Source organism: Camarhynchus parvulus, chromosome 1 (genome assembly GCF_901933205.1).
Source record: "Camarhynchus parvulus chromosome 1, STF_HiC, whole genome shotgun sequence".
Taxonomy (NCBI): Eukaryota; Metazoa; Chordata; class Aves; order Passeriformes; family Thraupidae; genus Camarhynchus; species Camarhynchus parvulus.
In genome coordinates this window covers 105,144,343-105,150,936 of record NC_044571.1, presented here as the reverse complement: position 1 = coordinate 105,150,936, position 6,594 = coordinate 105,144,343, and positions in this window count along the sequence as shown.

The window sequence follows — 6,594 nt, the reverse complement described above, 5'->3', positions numbered from 1 at the left end:
AGAAAATATTTAAAAGCACTTTGTTCCTATCATGTAATCTTAAATTCTAAAGCTGACACATTCCATATTTTATATAAAAATACAGGCCATCAAACTGTGTTTTGATGTCTAATAAGACCCAGTCTCCTGCATATAGGCATTACAATGGATGTAATATCTATATGCAGTGTAATATCACAGTTTGTCACTGTGATCTTTCCCTGGAAGACTTTGCTCCATATATGTCCCTGCTCTGTCAGTTTTATTCAAAGTCATATGTGTTTTTTTATAGGAAAGCTGTTATAGTGCAATATTCTGCAGATTGTTTTTATTACCTGACTTAATAAAAATTTTAACAATATTCAAATCATTGATGACAAATTTTAATAGTGCTCAGGTTTTGGAAGGAATTATTGGTGTTACTTTGAGGCAAAGATGGAATTTCAAATTTATTTTTAAATGCTGTTTTATATGTTGAGAAAGCCCAAATAAAATTGTTTCCAATGTTTTTAGGGTTCTGTGGCATATGTTTCTCAGCAGGCCTGGATTTGAAATGACAGTTTACAGGAAAATATTCCCTTTGGTTCCATTCTAAATGGGCCATGCTAAGAACTTGTTTTAGAGTCTTGTGCTTTACTGCCAGATTTGGAACAGTTACTGAATGGAGACCAAACAGACACTGGAGAAAGGGTGAGAATCTGAGGTGTCAGAAATTAAACAGTAATATAATTTATGGATTCTATGGTTTTATGATTATCTGTTTGATAATTAACACTGATGACTAATCAGTGCTCAGCCAAGTACATCCTGCCCATCTCCTTGCTTTGGTTACTTACTTTGAACTTAAATTCTGTTCAAGTTCTGAACTCTTAAAAACTTTGGAAATGGCTTTTTTCTTATAGAATTTTGTATCTGCCCTTTTCTCTATAGTATAAAAATGCCTGTATAATTGTAAATAAAATATATTTTTTTAGTTTTACAAAAGTTTTTAGTTTAACCTTGAATTTGCCCAATTTGGAGTGAGAATAATCAGCAGAACCCAATTTTTGTCAAGACTGAGTATAATACACAGGCCTTTAGTATTTCCTATTTAAATGTGGATTGTTTTGGCTTTCTTTCCTTAGGGTGTCAATGTAAGTGGAGGGCAGAAGCAGAGAGTGAGCCTTGCTAGAGCTGTGCACAGCAAGGCTGACTTGTATCTCCTGGATGACCCTCTCCTGCTGTAGATGTACATGTTGGAAACCATCTTTTTGAGAAGCTAATTGAAGCTAACCTTTCAGATCTCCTAAAAATCAAGGCAACCTCAATGGCTTCCTTTCAAATTGTACAAACTGCTTTGTACAGTCATTCCACAAAAGCTCTTCTCTTACCTAACAGGTTGATGACAATTATTCTGAATAAAGAGGTTAAACAAAAAGCAGTACAGGTTACAGAATGAACGGGTTCTTGTTGAATAAAGAAGTTCCTATGGGAAAGTGGAATCTGGAGGAATAAATTCTCCCATTTAAAACCATTAATGTGGGAAGGTAAGATTTGTCAAAATCTCAATGATATAAGTTAGTACAGATTATTCCCACTGCTGCCTGCAAAACACATGCATTAACATGAAATACCTACTATTGGGTCAGCATTACTGACTTCACTATTGTCTTTTTTCTCTCTCCCTTCTTCCTGTTCTTAATTTACCCACTCCATGGCTTATAAGTATCTGGCAGAAACAAGAACTCCAGTGATGGTAGACTTGTAAGCAGATTTTAATATTGAGACTATCAAAATTCATGTAGTGTATTAAAAGCTGGAGCATCTAATTCTTTTCTTTAAACCTATTCTAAGTCATTCTTGAGCAGGAAACAGGTGAAAAAACATTAAACATTAAGAAACAGGCAAGTACAAGCAATAGCAAGTAGCTATAAGCTTATAGTTTGACATTACAATTAATTAATTAATTACAATTAAAAGACTGGTGTAGCAAAGTAGGCAATAAATAATAATAATAAGAAGAACAATGATAATAATAAGGTAGACAAATGCATGAGCAAAATCACAGGAGAATTCCATTATAACATTCCAGCTATCATAACAGAATGGCTGCTTTTAGTATATGTTTATATTAAATGAATATAGAAACCATTGTGTTGCAGATTTTTACATTGGTGACCCATAACCTCACCCTCTTACCTCACACTGATCTAATAATAGTGATGAAAGAGGGAGGAATAAGTCAAATAGGAACCTACCAAGAACTCCTTTCAAGGAGAGGTAGTTTTTCTGAGCTTGTTCAAGTCTTCAGTTCAGAGCATACAAGTGAGGAGACAAACCCAGTGGAAGGTGACAAAATTTGTATACTGTGTTTGCTTAGTATTTTTAATTTTCATACCAGCTTCTCAATATATTCCTTCTTCTATTCCTGGAAATGAGTGAAAGAATTGCTGGAAAATTTAGAGCATTCTAAATTTTGCTACAGAATCATAATTATAAGCTGAAAAAATAAAACATTTTCACTTTTGGCTTCTTGTGCTGTAAGTATCTACTCATGGTATATTATTGAAAATATTTTTCTGGTTTTTTTCCAATGTAGTGAGTTCTTCAAAGGAAGAGGGTCAGCTGGGCAGGAGTCTGCAACAGAAAGGGCTGCTGAAACACAAAAAATAGGTATTAAAAAGTAGGTATTAAAAAGCCCTGAGCCACTTCTTAACTGATGCAATGCCAGAGCAGCCCCAAGTGCTGAAGGCTGTGCCCCCCTGCTTTGCTGTGCAAACATGGTCTAAGCTTGAATGCCCATTAGCAGCTGGCTGGAATATGTGTGCCTGGAGCCCATCTTCTGGATTCCCTCTAACAAAAGAAATCCAGTGAATGTGCCACATCCAAGGAGTTCAGTTCATGGGCTGCTTCACTGTGGGAACCAAAGTATGTTAAGCAGGAAAAAATTGCCTGATTTTATAGTATTCTTTTTTGCTTAGCATCAAATGCATGTATTTTTTGATGATTTATAAGAAGATTTTAAAGTGTTTCTTGCTTGCAGCTCTTCCTCTGATCAGTGGAACATACACACTAGCAATAGAGGGGAAGTTGCTGCTGGTGGCATAAGTATCACTGATAGGAAAACACTGGACATTTGTTTTCATAAAATGTCTTCCTTTGCAAGTTGCAGTTTTTAGTTTCTTACATCTCTTTACTGAGTTTAAAGTAATAACTTACAAAAGGTTTTGATCAAAATTTTAATTATTTTAAGTATGTAATTACACAGTATTTTCTCAACTGCAGTTGCGAGTCTGACTTGCTGTGGATGGAGTATATTGGTTTCACATCCACACAACTGAACTGAGAGGAACCCAACAATGCAGTGACCTTACAGGCTGGGTTCAGAATAGAACTGAAAGGTGGAAAAAGGGAGACTGAAGCTTGTGAGGAGTAGGTGCAGTCTGGAGTGTTGAACTGCATAGGTCAGAGAGTGGATGAAGGTAAAAATCTGGGACAGAAACAAGGGCATGGCGAATACCAAAGCTGACAGTGTGCATGTAACTTCTTCAGATCAGCCAAATACACCTCATACACACAGCTTTTAAGGATCACATTAAAGTACAGATTAGAAAATTACTTATGTTGTTCTAGTGCAAGTAACATGAAGTTTAAATGAAGAACAGGCACAAGCTCTGCTACCCTTTCAACGGTCCTGTTTGGTCACTGAGCTCCCTCAAAATTGTCACTGTTCTGTTTGCATATAACTTGCTACTGACTGTTGTTGGCCTCTTATGCCTGTTGGGACACAGCCACTGTGACTGCACTCAGTCAAGGTGTCTGTTCACCATCTCTAGGAGCATTAGTTCAGTCTATAAATCTCTACAGGTGTTCTCGCTGTTGAACATGTCACCTTTCCTACAGGAAATTAAGGATATTTAACTTAGAGTCATAGCCTTTTCATTTTTCTTAACAGTGCTCATGAATGTAGTCTCAAGAGCACCACAAACCTTAATAATCATTCATGTGCTGTGGCTGTTGCCAGGTGCTGGGCAGGTCTTTAGTCAGCCACCAAACCATTGCACAGAGAATGCACAAGAAATCTCTTGCCCTTTATGATTCACCTTAATGAGGAACTGAGCTCACAGGGACTGCCCACAATTTTTGTCCTCCATTCACCAGCTTCAAACTTAAAATTTCCCTTGCAAAGATCCATTCCCAAGATTATTTGTCTCAGTTCCTTCTATTAATGTAAGGATTTATGACAGCCCATTTTAGGATCATGTTGGAATTGTGCAGTCACATTCTGCTGCTATTTGGGACCCCATCTTGTTTTCTGGGATACTGCAGTCAAATCTGGATCCACTTGGAAAACACTCTGATCTTGAACTGTGGGAGGTGCTGGAATTATGTGACTTAAAGGATTTTGTCCAGTCACTGCCAAAGAAGCTCCCCCATGAGATTTCAGAAGGTGGTGAAAATCTCAGGTACATAATCAAGCAAGTGCTAATGCTGTTATTTTCCAGTACTGTAAAACTGTGTGATCCTTCCAGAGAATTTACTTCAGAAGGTATCAGGATAGAAATGACACATCTCCTGTCATTCTTAGTAGAACTATTCTGGTAGTGCAAGTTTTTTTGACGTGACCAACTGGTCACAGTGGTATAAATTCTGATGGCCTGTGCTGTATGAGAAGCCAAGGGAGTAGTCTATTTTCAGCTCAAGCATACAAGCAAGTGTAAAAAAGGGGGGCATGGTGTTGCAACTCTTGCAGCACCTCATTAAATTTGGGTAGAAAAGTGCTCATTTATTTAAATATAAAAAAAAATAAATCAAAACAGGAAAAAAAACCAAAAAAACCAACAAAAAAACCAATGAACCAAAACAAACCCCAACAAATTCAAAACCCACCAAAGTCCAGAGAGCTTATTCTTTTGTTCTATTTGTTTAGGCAAAACAACACAGTTTTAACTTTGAAACATTAACCCATAGTTATGCAAGGAGAGTGACACTTGAAATAAAAGAACTCTAAACTGAGGAGACAAATATTGAAGCTTTCAGCAGCAAAGGGACAGGCCTTAAATAGTGTACTGAGTATCGACCTGAATTTTTCAGACAGATCATTTTCAGGAGGACATTTCTGGAAGGTGCATACTACAGCTAACATATAGAAGTATCCAAACTGTTACACTCAACATTATTAAAAAGTGGTTCAGCATTCAATCTGGCTCATTCCTAGTGCCCACTATAATGTGAATATAAAACTGAAGACTCTTTTAAGATTCAAAGTTCAGCCATGGGTGTTGAAGAGTCCTACCTTAACTACTATTGATATGCTGAGCAAGAAGAAATAAAATTCCAAAGCAGGATGAACATATTTTTAGTAGTTTTCAGAAGCATAAAGTATTGTTAGAAAAGAAGTGCTCCACAGACATGCTCCACAGTAATCTCAGCTTTATCTTGTGCTTCTTTTCCTCCATGTGCCCGACTTGCCCTTCTCAAACGTATTTTTAACAGTGTTGGGCAGAGACAGCTGGTCTGTCTGGCCCATGCTTTGCTACAGAAGACAAAAATCTGGTTCTAGATGAGGTGACAGCTTCTGTTGACATGGAAACAGAGATAACTTTGTGCAGTACACCATAAAAAGAGAGTTTCACAACTGCACAGTGTTAACTGCAGGTTACACACAGTCATGGATTCAGAGAGGTTAGTTTTGATAAGCCATTTGAAAAATAAATTACTTCCTTGAAATACGTTACCATAATCCAGAGATATCTGTACGAGGACTGGAAAATGTGGCTGTAGAGCTGATTTTTCTTCTGTAATCTTTCTGCTCTTGTATTGTAGAGTGCTTGTTCTGGATGCATGAAGGATTCTAGAATATGATACACCACAGACTTTGTTACAGTGAAAAAATGCCTTTTCTGAAATGGTTGCAGAGGCTGGGATAAGAAGATAAAGAAAACTAGTAAGTGAATTCTGAAGGAATGCTCAAAGGATCTCTGGCATTCCATATATACAGGTGCAGTATTTTATATTCCATGTAAAACAACTGACTTACTCAAGAGCCCCTTGCAGCACTGCTATTTACTGCAGCTACAATCTGTATATATTGCTCAGGTTTCTTAAAATTCAGATTTTATACAAATCACTTGTTTTATCATATTGGCACTGGGACAACAGAATGAAGCAGGGATGGATTTTCATGGCATATGCTAAAACTTTTGCATTAGTAAAGACTGATTGAAAAATAAATCTTGCTGTTGACATGCTGATTTTAACTTGAACTAAACAAAACTGCTTGCTGTATGGACACAGAGACAGATGCCACTTGGGGCTAATTTTTAAGACATACACATCCCCCCCATGTACACTTAGGTAGTTCTTGAGGCAATAAATGTGCCCCGTTAAGTCAGTTTTCCGTTTGTGATTTCTGTAAAACTGAAAACCACATCTCACATATCTAACTGAGCATTACAAAATCTCATTGTGAAAGAATCCCAAAAAATGCAGTCAGGTGGAGCTGCCTCTTTGCTGGTAAATATTAATGTAAACTACCATACTAATTACAGAAGCAGTTCAGGTTATGTACACTTACTTGAAGTGACAGCTAAGTGTATCTGCTTCTGTAGGCCACATAAATAGTTATTTCCATTT